Genomic DNA, 18,389 nt, shown 5'->3' with positions numbered 1-18,389 from the left:
AAACAAGTCTAGTCTAATTAATTCTCCACTGGATACCACGTAAATTCTTTTATTCAAATAAATATGGAAAAATAAATGTTTAAAGTCATTTCATCAACAATAATGAGCATTAAATAGGCCAGCAAAATCAACGCGAGCGACGCGTCAAAAACTGAAATAGAGATATACCCAACGGTGTATTCCCCAACGGTCAAATTAAGAACACCATTTAAAAACCCTGGGACAGCGCTTTTATAATACTTGAAGCAACCGCACCGATCTCTCCCCTATATTTTCCTCCTAACTCTCCCCTAGGTCTATTTCAACGTAGGCATCCTTACGGAAACTATGATCATTAAAAATAAAAAAACGTCCCCTTCTTTAAAAATAATCAAAACAAAACCGACACTTGAGCGTATCCTTTCCATGGATCCCGTCCCGACTTTATAAAACCCGGTGACACTTATGCCCTGGAGAATTACGCTACCCTGCGGCGGAAAAGGAGATGGCCCCGCGAGGAATCCCTACCTCGGGCATTAAGTTGAATTACCCACCGGTCCCTAATTGGGCCGACTGCATTTTGCTCCACGACCTGCATCCCGCACAGAGAGTCTCGGCTGCTACTGCTGCTCTTTCGATGCGAGGGAAAATAATGAAAAAAATTCTGACGGAAGGATCCACGTCTCTCCACCCGCCTTACTCTTCCTCCTTTCTCGGCATCCACGCCGTCGCGGAGAGAGATCCGCTTTTGTTTTGGCGTTTACGGTGGCGCGCGTGGCACACTTCTTTTATTTCGCGCTCCTTTCCTACTTTCGTCTCGTGTGCTGTGAGGAAGGTGTGGTGGTGACGGTAGTGAGGTTGGCTTAGTTTGAAATAGAGATTGGACTGTGGCGGTCCGGCTCTTTCCATTTCTTGGATTTTCGTTTCTGCCGATTCCTGAGCATGGCACACGAAGCGAAACCGAAATGCGACAGTGAAGACATTCTCAAGTGAAAAAATTAAAGTAATTATGTCATTCTCAATTTATTGGAAGCTTTCGGAATTGATGATTATAATAACTTGGTTTTAGTCCTTAACAATTCAATATAATCACCTTTCATAACGTACTAATAATACCCTAGTAATAAATCTACTAATACCCAGTAGATGGCAGAAGGTGTTGACATCCGGGTCAGTTATTATATTAAACTTGATTTTGTATACTAAAATGAAGTAATTTAACTAATGAATCAAGTGCAAAAATTTACTGATCAAGTTATTAAATTAAAATCTGGAGGATTGATATGAATTCGGCGTATTTTCAGTTAATCTAGAGAATTACCGTAACAGAACATTGATGAATTTTGGTTATCTATCCTGAGTATCAAATAGCACTCAACCGAACATCACTACATAAAAATGGAGTGGAGTGGAAAAAATATATCAGATGTAGATACCACATATAGTCTCTTTCAAAAGTTATCATACGTAGATTCTACATATAGTCACTTCCAAAAGTTTTAGGACAAAGTTTGTGGCGCCACATTTGCTCCTCAATAAAATGTAATTTTCCTTACTTCTTTTGCAGTCCTTGATTACTCACCGCAAATATTTTGCTTGTGTGTGAATATACATGAGCTCAATGGGATCAATTAGGTAAGTGCATAGTAAATGAATACTGCAAATAATTAAAACCAACAATAATGGAAACAGAATAATCGAACGATTACCCTCTTTTGAAAATCCCCAACCATTAATTTCTAGCCATTCATAAAACGAAAATGCAGCCATTTCCCAATCCCTAACTTGTATATGACTCATTACCATAAAATATACAAATCAACTGTAGCCAATTTCACGACGCGTAGAAAACTGCAAATAAATAAAAAACAATTGAACGAGCTGAAATAAATATTAAGATTAAATATCCTGCGACCGAGACCCAAACAATCTCCTATTTCGCTCTCTAATCCAATTTATGCCTACTATCCCTCCCCTGTCATTTACTAAGAAAGCGTTATCATACGTATATTACAATCCAATAGTGAAAACCGGGGCATGTGCGCCGTAAATTCTCACGGAATAATCATTACATCCGACCGAAATCGAAAGAGAATGATACTTTTGCAATAATGAAGTAACTTCTCCCATGGAGCTCATGTATATTCATACAAAAACGAAATATTGGTGGTGAGTAATCAAGGACTGAACAGGAAGTAAGGGAAGCTAAATTTTCTTGAAAAGTAGAACTGAATCGACAAACTTTGTACTAAAACTTTTGAAAGTGATTGCACATTCGTGAACACATTCAACCTCGAGGTTTGCCATAGCGAAATTCTTCTGAGTTTCAAAGTTTTGATTTCGCAATTTCGATTGCTAACAAATGATACATGGCTAAATACCAAAAATGATGAGAATAAAATTATAACCATCAGAAAAATAGGGCTATTTTTATTTCATGAGCGTCATCACAAAATACTGGAACTGCTGTGCAACAGTAAAACCGAGGCGGCATACACAGGAGTACGATTGCAAAGAAGGTAAAGTGTTAGGAGAACTGTTTTCTCTCCATTTCAATTCTTTTGTGGAGATGGAAGCATCATCATATGCGGACACTACGTGCATCCATGCACGGGACGAGAAAATGATGAGCGGCAAAAAGTGTGGGACAAAAATACATGAGAATACGAATGAGAACCAAAAATAAAAAAAAAAACTGGGTCTTGAATCATGGTGCATACTACACGTGGAGGAAATCGCCGCGGAAGATGGAGAATCGGAGAAAGGGGACGAGGAGGATGGTGATAACAAAAAAGAGCAGGGCTCGTAGGAGAGAGAGCATGCATATATAGCTTCAAGACTCCGACAACGCTTTCCTCAAGGGTTTATTTGTCAAGAACCTTCCCTCCCTCCTTCCCAATCCCCCTGCCATACACCTTCTCCCCCCCATCACCGCCGTACCCTACTCTCGTGGTTCATTTCCCGAGCACCAAATTGAAAGACGGCGGAACTCTCGTTTCAGCGGACGCGGAGTGGGTGAGAAGGGGTTGGAGAGAAGTGGAGGGGAAAGAAAAGTGGGGCGGGATGCAAAAGAGACAGCCACCCCTACCTCCCTCTCCCTTTTCGTTTCTTACTCATCTCACTATTCCCCTCCCCCCACCCCCACAACCTCACTCAACATTTCTTTTCAATTACCTTTTTCTACCCTTCACCTATCCTATCCTTCCAAACCAAAATCTAAGGTTCCTTTCGTCATCTCCTATTCTTTTCTTCTTGCCCATAAAATACAGATCTGCCCGTGTTGTTGACGTAAGACAAACCTCCAATACATATTGCTATATACATATACATGGGATCGAATTGGGACGCTCTTAAAATTTCTAATTTAAAAATCGAGTTATAAAAAAATCTGGTAAATGTAAAATAATCCAGTTTAGATTAATTGGTGTACAACTATGTCAGCAGTAACAACTCGAAAATAATCATTAAGTAAATGCTCCGGTAGGGGGTGTTGCCAACATTCGATCCGATTTTTTTAACGTGATTCAGCTAACGACTTTGGCAGGATCAAATTCTACGCTATGGAGAAATTTTTGTGGGGAGTTAATTAACGGAAGCTCACCCAAAAATGTATCCGTATTTTCAACTTTCAACATGTGATTTTTTTAACCCACACCATCCTCCCTACGTCCTCCTTAACGAACGAATCAACTTCCATCCTATTAGATCATCAATTTAAAACTATAGAAATTTGATATTTTTTAAGTATTTAACAATGGACCAGACAGTGTAATTCTTAATAGTGTCACCCACTCCTGTAAAAACTCTAGCGAGAAAAATCAACGCCAACCTCAAACAACATTTTGGTGGGGGCAAATGAATTGGAAGTTTCTCTCTGTGTCATGTTATTTAAAGTTAACAAAAATTAACCACACTATTTAATAAATTTCTCCTGCAACATTTTCCTTATAATGATGATCTTTACACACTCCAGTCTTTGGAAATTAGTTATTTTACTGTTTCTCCTTGCAAGAACCTTAGTCCGAAAATCGCTCCGGCTCCAAGTTTCCCGATTCGAAGTTTCATAGAGCTAGAATACTCGAATTTGAGAGAAACTTGAACTAGACTTGTGCCCTGAGATATGAAAAAGTTCTAGCAAAGATCCTCTGGTGGATTTTTTTAGGAGTTAAAATCCACATCATGAAAGCATGCTCTCCCCAAATTACCTTCTCAAAATCCACCCCAAATTATCAATCCCACCAACCTAATATGTTTCACTTAATCTGGATTAAATATAAACAAAGCAAATGGTAGAGCAGTGGCCTAGTGGGTAGAGCGCTTTGCTGTTAATCAAAGCGTCCTGGGTTCATATCCCGGGTGAAGCCTTCAGACATCCTCAAACTAATAAGCTGCTCAGGGAAAGCCCTACCCTGAACATATGAAATAAAATGGCTATGGCTTAATATAGGGTACTCTATTCCCTCGACTAATCAAACAAGCCCTGAAGTTGAACCATTGAAATAAGAAAGGCAAAGGGCTCTTATCCAATGCAATACTTCACAATGTGAAAATTTGGGAAAAAAATATAAACCGCCAAAGTTTTCTTCAATGTTTGGATTCTCTATTAGTTCGTTAATAATTTTAATTCTTCAAACCTCACCATGCTTCATTTTTACGAATGATATAATGATTTAAAATCTTATCCACGGGAGGACCTGGGTCCGGAAATCGATTTCATTTCAGGATTTGAGACATGCGACTGTGCTGGAGAATTGTTGAGCAGGAGAAAGTCTTGCTCTGCACTGAGCCAGAAGATATGTGAAATGGATCCCTCAGTGGAATAACACTTGGCTCGAACCCTACGCCATGAAAGCATGCTCTTCTGAGACTGTCCCCCCCCTCTCGCAATCCATTCCAACGTCCTCCACACCCGCTCTGTACTTTCGAGTGCACTCCCTCCCCTCCTCACCACTTCAGTGTACACAACAAAACCAACATTAAAACGGCTCGCTCGGAAAAATCCCAGCCAGCGCCATCCATTCCCTGCACTGTCTAGTCTCCTCGAATGCGATGCGATTTAAAGTGATAGGAGAAGACTCCGATGCTCCTTGTTTTGCCGGGGACGGAAGGAAATATAAGACAGCTATCAAAATTAATCCAATATGGCAGCTCGATTGTTTGCTACTTCATGTTTTGCAGCGATTGGAGGCTGAAAGAAAGCATGGTCAGCTAGCAAAAAAATTTCGCTTCAGCCATATTGCTTCCATTTTTTTATTTTTTTTTTTGTAGTTCCAGACGTTTTTGGGGCTTCACCTGAGAATAAACGATGGTCATAGCGCATTTATTTTTCAGAGGAAACACTCCATCTCCTATAATACATTAAATCTTCGTCAGCATCAACTTAGGACCATTCAAAGAAAAATCATGCAAATAAAAGGTATCGGTAAGAAGATAATTTTAATATTTTTTCCTCAGTTGAACACGGTTCAATTTGAAATAAATTAATTCCCTAAGGCCGTACTCTTTCAATCAAAGAGTACAGCGTTAAGGAATTAATTTCTTTCAAATCTTTAACCACCGTATAAGGTTCATTTATTTATCAGGTTTAATTTTCACAAGCCACTTATTAGCACTACCAACATTTCCATCCATTTTGTAGGAATGTTTTTTTGTTTCATGAACTTCTTTGTTTCATTTAGAATTCAATGAAGGACCGGATTGAATGGAGACATGATCGTCTAGCTATCTTTCATCAAGTTACTTTTTGAATAAATGCAGGATTTAAAAACATTTGGGATTCTCCCTTCCATTAATAACACTTTTACTCCTACAAAACAACTAAAAATGAAAATGCATCACACCATGGAAATTGAAAAAATTGATACACATTCACCGATATTTTTGAGAGAAAATCATAAAGCTTATAGGAAAGAATGACTTTCAACTATTTCAAATCTAGGTGGAACTAATACTATCGTTAAATCTTTAAAACCAATCGGATGTATAAAAAAAAATTTTCGCAGTACATAAAACTCAAGTGAATTAGGCAGCAACCCATTGGTCCATTACATAAGGATATTTACAGAAAAAAATCGTTTCAGGCTTCACTTGACGGAAATGCGATAAACTTTAGATAAAAATTACAAATAGTAATTTCCACACTTTTATATAAAACTATTACACTACCGACGATGGTTTCGACATTCAAGGTAATATTTCTGTTTAAAATATTATGAAAACTTGGATTGAATATGAAACACGTCGAATAGCACTTTAATATTTAAAAAAAAATCTAATCACTATAATTAACGTTTAATTGATCAAAAATTATGGATTATTATCACAACTTCAATACAGCCTGCAAGGAGCCTTTACAAGCGCAGGTGAAGAGTCATGTTTAATGAGAGTAAAAATGATTTGCCTGGACTTGGATTTGAAGCAGGATCCCTCCACTTTGCTTCAAGTGGTTTAAGCAAATAAGGTTAGCCATCTTTTTCAGTTTACTAGGTCAACTAACACTTAAGCACGCGTCAATCCAAGTTCAACCAATTACCGTAATTGCCTAGGTATCTCAATTAATTAAGGAACTTGGTGAGAGTTCGAGTGATCCAGATTTGAGTTCAAGTCAAGGAAAAAATTATCTCTCCTCTTCGCGAAAATATCATATTTATGGCATTAGTACAAAAGTTGTTTTTCATTTCAAACGATTGTTCCTAGGCTGGATTCGGTAAAATTCGTTTACGAAGTATATACATATATCTACGATGACATAAACCAAGACCATTGGAGGTAAATCTCAGAGATATGTCAAGTTGACGCAACAAAGGTATATACCCCTTTATCAAACAAATATTGGGTATCATATTGGGAGTTTTCCTGCATAAAAATGTTTCATAAATCACTTTTGAAGAATTGGATCTCACTGCGGCTTTCAAGACGAGAAAAATGACAGATGAAAATAGAGGCGGAGGAAATTGAAATTGGGAAAAAATAAATGGGTCTTACTCCTTACAATGGATGAACAGAAGTAATGAAATGCTCGCAGACTGATTGAAAGGTCATTTGAAAAGCAGTGGAAGACACGTGCCAATAACAAGGACTTATCGAGAAAATAGGAGAAATACTACCAAAGCAGCGTATCTGGTGGCACAATAGACCACTATGAATTGGTATCGACGAGTTTTTAACCCGAAATAACCATTTAATTGGGCTTCCAAAATATTCTTATTTCTGCAAATAAAACAAATAAATTCTACGTCCATACGATATATATTCCGTTTCATTTTTCTCGTTGTCGAGTGTTTCTAAAAAGTTCCCGTCTGGATAATTATCCCGTTTACCAAAATAAAAGACTAGCTCCGTGATCATTTTCAGTAATCAAAAAGGGGTCCGTAAACGTTGATTTTGTTCTACAATTTTAGCCGAGATATTAGGAATCCAAAAGATAAAGTGCCCGCTTTCTTTTTCTTGTCGTCTCGCGTTTCGTCTCATAATACTTAGGGAGAAATGAAGCGAAACTAATGTACAGCAAAGAACCCTGATATGTTCAATTTGCAAAAAAAATCAAAATAAAGCCATTCAAATATCGTTTGTCTCATCAAATTGTTCATTTCGTCAAATTGTTGGCGACATTATAAAAATAACGAGGAAAACGGATTTTACTACTTAATTTATAGGATTTGCGATATAATCCCTAGCATTACGTGCCAAGAAACAAGTACTTTTGGTCACAGTTTTCTAGAACGGAATCCTTCGAAAACAAAAGAAATATGAGGCTATCCAGAAAATACGTACCGTTTAAAAAAAAAAACTAAAACAATTCCTCAAGCATGAATTTTTAGGTAATCAAAACAATGCATCTAAAACTACTTTCAGCATGGTTTCCAAGTTTGTAGAGACACTCAGCATAGTGATCAACCAACTTGTGTAGTCCTTCCTTATTGAACGACACCGTTCAAGATTACAGCCATTGCTGCAACAAGTTTAACACTTCGTTATAATTTTGAAAACTTTAACCTGCTAGTTCATACTTCAACAGCTAGAAAGTAATATTGAATTGGAATTTAGGGAAAATCGTCAGATAGCTTTTTGATTGTGAAATCTTCTTTTTTCAAAGACTGCGAGAGAGTATGAGACCATCATTGAGAATACATGGCCAACCACTCCGAGTTTCATCGTGGACATTTCTTTTGCCTTTCATTTCCTTCATTGAAATATTTAATCATTTTTTTCAGTATATCATCGCGCATGTTCACGTAAACGTCTTTTGTTTGACCATTAATTTCGGCCAGCTCCATGCTCCTTGCGTCCAAAAACCGAATAGCTGAACAAATCTCAATATCTACGGGTTCAGGTATAGTCTGAAACATTCTAAGGGCACTCAGATAAGAAAATACACAAGAGAAAGCAAATAATTCTGATATCTAAAAGAGCTAGTCTTTCATTTTGGGAAACGGGAATAATAAGCAGGACTGGAACCCTTTAGAACAAGGCGTAAACTGTAGCCAACGTGACAAGGAGGCTGATGCACATTCTCAAAGCAATGACAGCAACATTGCTACGGTGCAAGAGCAAAACGGTACTTACTCGTACTTTCTATATAAGCCTCTTACCACCTGTTATTTCCAAATTAACTCCGTTCTAATCTCATCTAGATATACCATGCAATCCAGACCTACTCCTCTGATACATAAATTGACGTTTATATAAGTAAAACCTGATCCTTTCCCGGCGAATATAGTAAAGAAGGGTATTCGGGCTTCTTTGATGACATTTAAATGGTTTAAAAATAAGTTACCAAAGACAGGTTCTGGATGATTTAACAGCAGAAGATCTAAACTTACTCGAACATAACGACCTCAAGGTAAACAATCCATGTAAATAACATTAGGAGAGCAAGTGCCTATACACAAAAAAATTTTAACAGTATACTTGAATTTAATCAATGCTGCCTTCTACCAACCAAGGCTTGAATAAAATATAAGTTTTTTATAATTATTTGAAATCATATCCTTAAATATTATTAGGAAAATTGCTTTTAGATCTTACGCTCGGCCAATTATTGTGGGTGTGCCAGAGTAAATAATAATTTATTCCCATTTCACTAGTGAAAAACGTGAAAACCAAAAATTGGCTTTATCAGTGAGTTAGCGCTCAATTACCCACAAAAGCTACAGCTAAATAAAAAAAGGAATCCGGGCAAATATTATGGCGCACAAAACCTACAGCTAAAACAAGCCACCCTAATGTTTCGTGAGGATGTAAGGTAAATCCTATGATGCCTTTTAGCGCTTGCAAATCGCTATTCTTATTCCGACTGCTTCTGCCCTGCTTCCCTTTTCCCTCGGCAAGTAGGGTATGGATTCTATGAAAATCCCTCCTCGCCCATTTTCTCCGTGACAAATATTTTCTCCGCACATTCCGCCGCGGCTGATTGTCGGGTGGGGGGCAGGCACTTTTCCTCGCATATGCCTCGAGCCACACATTCGAGCAAGTAAATACCGTATAAAGCCCCTCGTGCGCTCACGCGGAAACCCGAGCCGTTGAAAATTGTCGCATTGATGCGCAAAAAAAATGAAGGGACGGAGGCGACGCTGGGAGAAAATAAAGCCGCAAAACGCCGTAAATACACGAGCGGGAGACCACTCCATCGGCACGCCGGGAACAATCAATGAGGCAGCCGAAAAGAAGGACCGTATTACGTGTGTATGGATGTTTGCGACCCAGAGCGACGGAAATAGCTTCCGGAACGTATTTCCTTCGCGAATGGGGATTGTCTCCGCGATATTCCTGGAGGACACCACGTACATTCTACGAACTTAAATCGTTTTTGTGACGTGGAAATAAAATTATAATGATGTAAGTTGCTGCTGTAATAACATAGTCATTGTCCTCAATTTAGAATTAGTAAGTTTTGCCATACAGGTACGTTTTGACTGTTCAGAACTAAAGTCTTTAGCGGAAACTTATTTAATATCGATTTTTAATTTTTCTTAAAATAATTTCCACGTTATATTGGTTATATGCCACTTCATAACAACAGAAAATGTTTTCTAGATAATGTACGCATATAATTTTCCAAATAATGCTCTCAAAAACTGCGAAAACTTATAAATAAAATAATTAATTTAAAATTCAAAATGCATTGAGTACATAGCCATTATTTCATTTATTGAAAGGAATTAAAACAACCGCTTTACAAATAAAACGCCTCTTCATTCAATAAATAATGCGCTAAATATAAATTAACAGAATAATTTTTTATATATCCTAAAGAGAAGAGGTTAATTACGTTAGTATAACCACTTGTTCTCCATAAATCTTCATATAGGAGAACATGGACAAATTCTAACTTTAGATCATCCTACGGACTCCCTCATTCCGACGCCAAAATGAAGCAATTCCCCTTCTTTCATCTTCTCTGCCCACTTAATATCCTGAACTACATTAAATTTCCACACCTCAGAAGTCTCTCCAACCATCTATTTTGCGTTTTGACTCTCTAAAAAAAAAATATCCTACATCATTCAAACAACCAATCCTCACCTCATTCATTTTCCTACTCTAGATGTTTAAACTGTATATGTTTAAACTCCAGCTGCTCCAATTTTCTTTTCCAAACTAACAGGTTTGCAATCTAGAATAATACCATACAGGACATTTCAGGAGGAATCTACAATACTTCAGGTATTGTAGATTCCTCCTGAAAGGTATATACAGTAGGTGGTAGGGGAGACAAATTTTAATCATTTTTTGTCCATAATCCATAAACATGGGGTCGCAATTCCTTAGTTACTGAGTTTTGGCAACGCAAACATTATTTGGGTGCACTTTGCAGTTACCATGAAAACGGTTTTTCTTGGGTATCCAGCCTTCACGACATTTTATTTAATACTCTAAATTTTTAAGGACATTGAATTATTAAGTTTGGACGAAAACATGCGATTATAATTTTCTGAAATGATTAATATTTGAGATTAATTAAACGAATTAGTATCAACAACAATGCAATGCAATTGCTCCATCTCACCCATTTTGAGATTGTCTCCTCTAACACTGTACTACAATAACGGATACAGAAAAATCTCAAGGGGACAGTGGATAGAGTTTAAGATATTTTGAGCTACCTATACTTTTATCATAATGAAAAATAATCAAGTTGAATGCAAAATATAAGATTGTTTTATTTGAACTGATTATACGCATGTACAAGACAATGCTGTCTCATGGTATAAAAAGGTTACAATTGTGGTTCTGCAATGCTCGGCAATGCAGGTAGCCACACGATGGGGGGGGGGGCGCGTCCCCTGCGCCCCTCATGTGTATCCGCCTCCGGCCTCCTAAATAATTACAGATTGTACCACCTCCTGAATTAAACGAGCAAGTATAAACAATACAATTTCCCAATCTCACCCATTTTGAGATTGTCTCCCCTACCAACTCCTAAATAATTACAGATTGTACCACCTCCTGAATTAAACGAGCAAGCATAAACAATACAATTTCCCAATCTCACCCATTTTGAGATTGTCTCCCCTACCAACTACTAAATAATTACAGATTGTACCACCTCCTGAAGTATTGCAGATCTTTCTAAAGCACAATGTACATACTTGGTTCTCAATCAATCCTAGACTACATGAGAGTGAAACAAGAATTTTTCGCGGAAAATTTCTGGGGTAAACCACATAATTGCACACCGCCGCCTCCCCACATACTCATGTCTCAAAAGCCTTTGACCAACTTCCATCCTCCTTCCTCAATGTCCTGGTTTCTGCCACAAAGCCAGGCTCTATTTTACGCCCTCCATATCACAAAAAGGAATAAAAAATGAGCGCGAACAAAACCCTTCACCTCGCGAACGTGAATTTTTCTCCCAATTTTTTTTTTTTTTTTTTTTGGAGCAAAGTACTAAATTTGGCAACGCCGCTTCCGTTCTTTCCTCCATTTCACTCACATTCGCCCTTTCGAATTCATCTCCTCCCTTTCTCTCCTTTTTCTCTCTCTCTTCTTCGATGATATGGATTCTCTTCCTTTCCCTCCTCAGGTACCCTTTCCTCCATTCCATCCTTTTTCCGCAAGCAGCTTCGGTTTCATTTAGTTTCCCATTTAATTACGTCGATGTGTGCCGCCACCGCCACGCCGTTGCGGCGTTGCCGATAAATTTTGTGGCGTCCTCACGCAACTCGTTATACTCCCGCGGAAAAAAATGACTTTTAATCAAGGTCGACACCCGGAGAGAGAGAAGATGGAAGGGGCGTAAAACTTTTACGCAAAACGTCCCCATATTTGTCGGCTCATTTTTTAGGCCGTAATAAACGAAGAGGTAGAATAGGAATTTTTGATCGTGTGAGAGAAAGCGCGGATGTCACGTGGGATGGTAGGTGAAGAATTAACGATCGTAGTTAAGAAACTTGAGTGTACAGAGTGAGCAAACGAAGAGAGTGGTTGTAGAATCTGTATTTCTGCGAAGAGAGTGGTTCATCAAACTATGCCCAACTTTGGTCGGTAACATAACGCTAAAAATAGTAACACCTCGAATCGCATTCGTGAGGAGTCTAGGTCATGGGTTTCCAAAATACGGCCCGCGGGCCGGATCCGACCCGGGGATGGCTTTCATCCGGCGCACTCTTTTCAAGTATCGCGCGATTCTCGCTCGCTTAACTCTGTGAGACGCCGCTAGGAGCATTGCAGCGCTGTATTGCACATCAAAGTCGCCTTCAACTGTTCGTAAATAAGAAATACGCCACAGGATTCTTCAGTAGACTTTGGTATCGAATACTTCAGTCATCGGCAAATTTGCTCTCCGGCCCGCGGGGCGATTCGGAACTTGGAACGTGGCCCTCGTGGCCTAGTAAATTGGAGACCCCTGGTCTAGATAAATGACAAAGAGTTCAAATGGCGTGGCCTTGAGTCGCAAGATATATAACACTTCCATGGTGATAAACTTTGATGAATAATTCGAGTAATTGCTGCTTCCTTAGTAACAGTAAAAAAATAATATCGCTAAGAGCGACTGCACGCAATGTTCTGAAAAATATCGTTGTTAGCAATATTATGAACATTCGAAGGCCCAACACGAGTTTCGGGAGGGTAGATCTCGTGAAACACAATGCATGCTCTTTTTTCGGGAAATTCTCATTTCAGATGAATCGAAAAAGAAATTTGACGACTTATTCCTCGATTTCGGTTGGTCTTTCACAGGGCACATAATGGAAATCTTATTTTTTAATCAAATTCATGCGAGCTAAGCCTTAAAAGCTTACATATTTCACAAGCAACTTTCTGAGTGATCTCAATTAAAAAGTAATTGTTTATTGAATGAAATATGATGCTGTTTAAGCGATATCCGGCTTATTACAAATGATAGTTTTATCCAGAGGCCCCATTTTGTTATTTTATGCACAAAAACGACCCCAAATCTCAAACTAGCGTTAAATTTCGTTTATTTGCTGTCAACGTCGTCTGCTGCAATATTAATGGAGACTCTAAATTTAAAATCCTCTCATCGACCTAAACAACTTTCATGCGTAGAGGTAAGAGAGGAGATTAGATCTCAGGAAATGAGAGGAGGTATGGTGTCTTTAATTATCCCCACGTATATGTTTAAGGTAGATTAAGCAAAGACCTCAGATGAAGTCAAATATCGGGGAGTTACCAAAACTTCAAGCTTGGGAAAATATGCGACAAATATTTACGTCAGAGCCATGAATTCGCCGAGCGTGTAGCAGGAAGGTACTCGGACGAAAAAGATAGAAGATAAAGAGAAGCCACTTCATACTCGTCAGACCTCTCTCCTCTAATACGCATCAAACACGTGGAATCCGGTGCGGAAATATTTGGTCACTTAGAAAATAAAAAGAAGAGAGGAGAGATTCATCAAAAACTCCGGCGTATTCATCAAAATCTAATACAATGGTTGCATAGCTTTTACACGGACTTGGTTGGGTACGGCTAGAGTTTAGAAGGCTATGTGCAAGGCTTGGATTTCAAAACTAAAAAAATTAAAGGGATATCTTCCAGAGCTACATGGAACACATCATCTAAAAACTGCATAATACTTCTAGGTGTGTCATAAAAAGACATACGTTGCCGAACGAAAAGGAATTCGTTTTTCCTTTAAGCAATAGAGGACTTTAATAAATGATAAATCAGACTCGAGCACTCATGTCCTCCGCTTCGCATACCCTAACATTTATTGTAATTTTCTATAAGGTCTTCCCATTGATTTATGGTGAAACTGAAAAATCACAAGCAAATAAAAACTCTAACAACCACTGTAACTTAGCTATTATCTTCATATTCATGCATCAACTAGTATTTCAATTTCAATTCATGGAACAATACAGTTTTCGTTCGAAAGTTTCAAGAAGTACAAGGATTATATTTCTTAATCAAAAAAAAACATTTCTTCCAGGGTAATAAGGTGCTCATAATAAAAAAACTGCATTACCTCCAGGAGAGAAACAAGATAGACACGTCGCCGAACGGATAAGAATTTGTGGAATGGACACCATGGAATGCCAAATATTTTGAATTTCAGACGGTATACTCGTAGTACAACAAACTGAAAATTAAATGCACTTACATCATTTCTGCGTGGAAACTCCCAAATAAGAAATAAATTCCGCAGAAATTCCTTTTACAACTGCAAAGCTTAATTCCTATCCACATAAAATTGAGAAAAAAATGTCCGACAGTTTTTACTTACGGCGAAATAGATTTTACATTGGAGCACATACGTATGATTAGTATAATGAGCTACGGCAGGGCGACAAGATTGGAATCTCGAGGGAGGCTTCAAAAACTCCGCGAAAGTTGAGTGAATGTACCCGCGACGCATATTTAACTCTTTCCGACCACTCGTTCAACACGAGTCGAGTCCATTACGGAATGAAAATACGCCTAAATATTTCACGTATTTTGTTTTTAACGCCTGTAGTCCTCAAAATGTTTGCAGGAAATTTCAACAGTGATACGCGAAGATTTGAAACCACAGATGTATTGAACAAACCGAAAAAATAAAAATTTTGAGTAATTTTTTTCATGCTTTCCATTGAACGTGGTCACTTGTTTTGTTCTTCCCCGTTTTCAGAAAATTATTTCGCATGTAAACAGTATTGAAGAATAAAGGAAGGTATCTCGCAGTGGCGAATCGATGGGGGGGCTTAGGGGGCTTTGACATCCAATTTACACTAGATAGAATGGTAATATTTGCTCGGACCAGCAATACTTCTGGGAGTTTACCCCATACTTAGCCCCCCCCCCCTTGTTCCTATCCTAGATCCACTACTGGTATCTCGTATAGGTAAAGAACTAAATCCATCTTTATTGAAATTTTAAAAAATAATCGCACAAAATGGCCTTAAGCTACTTAAAATCTGTAAGATATCTTGATCTAACGCTAAACATATATCTTCCACAACAACATTTGACAGAATGGTATTGTGATTTGAGTAGTGACTCCTATTCAGCGAAGAACGCACGTCAATCACGAAACTCGACAATTTGTATACGATTTAAATTAGGAGACACGGGGGCAATGGGATTGACTGAAATAGCTTTGGAAACAAAGAATAGATATATTTCAGAGGGACATAGAATATATTACCTTAAAGCATGACCTTTTCTGGCTCGACAAAAACGATGAGAGAGATATTTCCCCGTAGGGACAGGTGGAGGAAATCATCTTGTTAATGACTTCAACAAATGCTTATTCAAACTCAGGCATTCAAGCTTCTCACAACAGCACCTCATTTTTTATTGCATTCTCTAACAGGTTAACGACTGGTGAGCTAACACGCTCTATTTAGGCTGCTTGCAGGAAAGCATATGGATTTAAATGATAACCTTAAATAGTCAAATGGTGTCGCATAGGATAATGGGTACCAGATTAGGAATGATATCATGCGTGTACAATAGTATATAAATTATATACTACAGCCTACAATTAATCTTCCAGAGATGGCGAACCCCAACTGGCATGCAATTTTTTCCCCTCTTGCGATATCAATTCATTTTATATTTCTCTATTTCATTTAACTACTTTGAAAAATAAGTAATCCCAAAATTTAAAAAATACCGACTTGATAATGTGAGTGACATACTAGTTGATAATGACAGTGTATACTATAGAAAACTAGATCGGTTAAGAAATAAATATATGTGGAAATAAAACAACTTTTTTATCTTTAACATGATATCGATTCTCGATTTCCACTAGCTATCGCCTAAGACAATTTACTCAAAAAAAATTCTGACTGACTGATCGTCCCTCTCAGCTGGCATGCGTAGAAGTTTGAAATCTTTCCTTCCATTATATTCCTACGAATTGATTCACGTGGTGGAACCTCATGAACTTCCCCCTCACCCTCGTCCTCTTCCAGCTCCACTTCCACCAGCCACACTTCCACCACTCTCTGAACCGCTCTTTCCGCCATTTTCTCCCAATTCCCATCTCGTGTCACCCTCTCATTTTCTTCTCCCTCATCCCCCCCCCTTCCACTACTTTAACCTTTCACTCCCCTCCTCCCCCTCCCTTACTTCCACTTACAACCCCTTCCCTTCGCGCAACCCCCATCCTAGAGTCCCTTCAAGTAATTTGCTCCCTCTTTCCTCCTCTTTAAAGTATACGGGCCGATTCCAAGGATAAAAATTAGTAATAATTTAGCTAAGAAACACTTAGCGTGAGATTTCAATGTCACCACATCAGTTTAGGCGTTCATAGAAAAAAATAGCACTGAACCTGGTCAAATTGGAGCTAAAATTGGTATGATAGTCGCGTGTAAATGTTCTCCTCAATCGTAAAATGTTATTGTGCGTACTAACACCCGCATAGTGCTAGTTTATTCTACTTGGATGGTGAAAGAGTACGTTGTCTGTGGTTCATTCCTCAAATTTTGTGAGCTTCAAACAACACTGCAAAACGTGACGCATTTGATATAATAGCGCTTTAGCTAAATACCACTCTTATCGTCTCAGTCGAGTCTGAAAACATCATGCGGTTTTGAGACAATGTTCCCCACACTCTCTGAAAGATTTCTAATCTTCATTGCCGAAGTTATTTAAGCCTATCACATAACCTCCGAGTCTACTAACTTAATCCGTTTAAATAAATGTCGATTTTCGTGATTGTTGAGAGTTCCTTTGCTGACTAGGGGCCGCTCGTCGAATCAAAATACCATTCTCGCAAGTGCTGTGATTTGTGGAAGATATTTAGCATTAGAGCAACATTATGTCTGTCACAGATATTAAATAGCTCGGATGGCTGCTTTTGAATTGACGAGAAAATTAGCGTGGCACTTGGTGACGCGGCGCTTTGCGGTCATTTTTTCATCCACTTTTTTGTTGTTAGCTCCGACCATAAATTGTGTAAAATTCACCCAATCAGGTCCCGGGAAAACCTAAACGAAGGCACCGCCTTCTAATATTCGAGGGGCAAAACGGGCTTGGGACAAAATGGTCAGCTAACTAACAATAATAGTAATAGTAGATGGGATAAATCACGCTATTGCATAACATAAATATTCACCATTTGGAAGCCAAAATAACCATTCAATGGATAAGCTGCGTTTTCCATCGCTTGGGTAAATATTTTAGGGTTAGCTAATGGTCAGACGAACCATGATTCCGAACAAAACATATCCCATACTTGTTATGGAACACCTCATTCGGTGAAAAACTCGTGAAAAAGACATCTGAAATGTTAAACAGTTGAGGACGAGGTGCTTTATACAGTCACCTTAGTTACTCTAAATACTTGCAGAATTTAAAGGATGTTGTAAAGCATTTTATAAAGGTAATTTTTGACATAAAATGCATTTACCCGAAGAGATATACGAGAAAATTCAAAATCGCCACTCAAAACTCTCGCTCCCAACATTCAAAATACAATTCTCCTTAATTATCTTCGAATTGCGACAAGCTGATGGTATTAGGCAAGGGGACTGCATCGAGGAGATCCAATTCCATCCCGTAGAAGGCTGATTTCTGTTGCCACTTCGGTCGCATTTTAATCGGTTTTCAAAAATGTCCGCGGCGCGGTGATGAGTGCAATGCAATCCACTTTTTTTCAAAATTTTACATTATTATGTTCGTAATTGCGAGGAATAGCATTGAAAAGTAATGAATTTGATAGATCACATCATCATGTATATAAAATCCGATTAACACCCCCAATTATCCCTTATTTCCCCGTGAAACTCGGATCATTTTGCCCGTCAGCGACGCGAGTGTCAACTTTTGCAAACCCATTTAAATGCACGGTGGGTGACACAATTAAAGGCCGAGTTAAGGAATTTCTTTTGTGATATTCGCGGTATTAGGGATGAAATAGCGCATTGCATAATCTACGGAACACTCACCACTGCTGAAAATTGCCTTCATTGTAGATGCGTCACGTTTTGTCCTGCTGTTTGAAGTATTCCAAGGCT

The 18,389-nt window shown here is 38.4% G+C and overlaps 1 protein-coding gene across 2 annotated transcripts in view; it reads left to right on the top strand.

Annotated features, from left to right (window-relative positions):
- LOC124165334 overlaps positions 1–18,389 on the top strand; it is a 253,448-nt gene that overhangs the window by 193,786 nt on the left and 41,273 nt on the right. The window lies entirely within an intron of this gene.

The sequence above is a fragment of the Ischnura elegans genome, chromosome 1, assembly GCF_921293095.1.
Source record: "Ischnura elegans chromosome 1, ioIscEleg1.1, whole genome shotgun sequence".
In the NCBI taxonomy this organism is placed as follows: Eukaryota; Metazoa; Arthropoda; class Insecta; order Odonata; family Coenagrionidae; genus Ischnura; species Ischnura elegans.
This window is presented reverse-complemented; position numbering and strand designations above follow the sequence as displayed.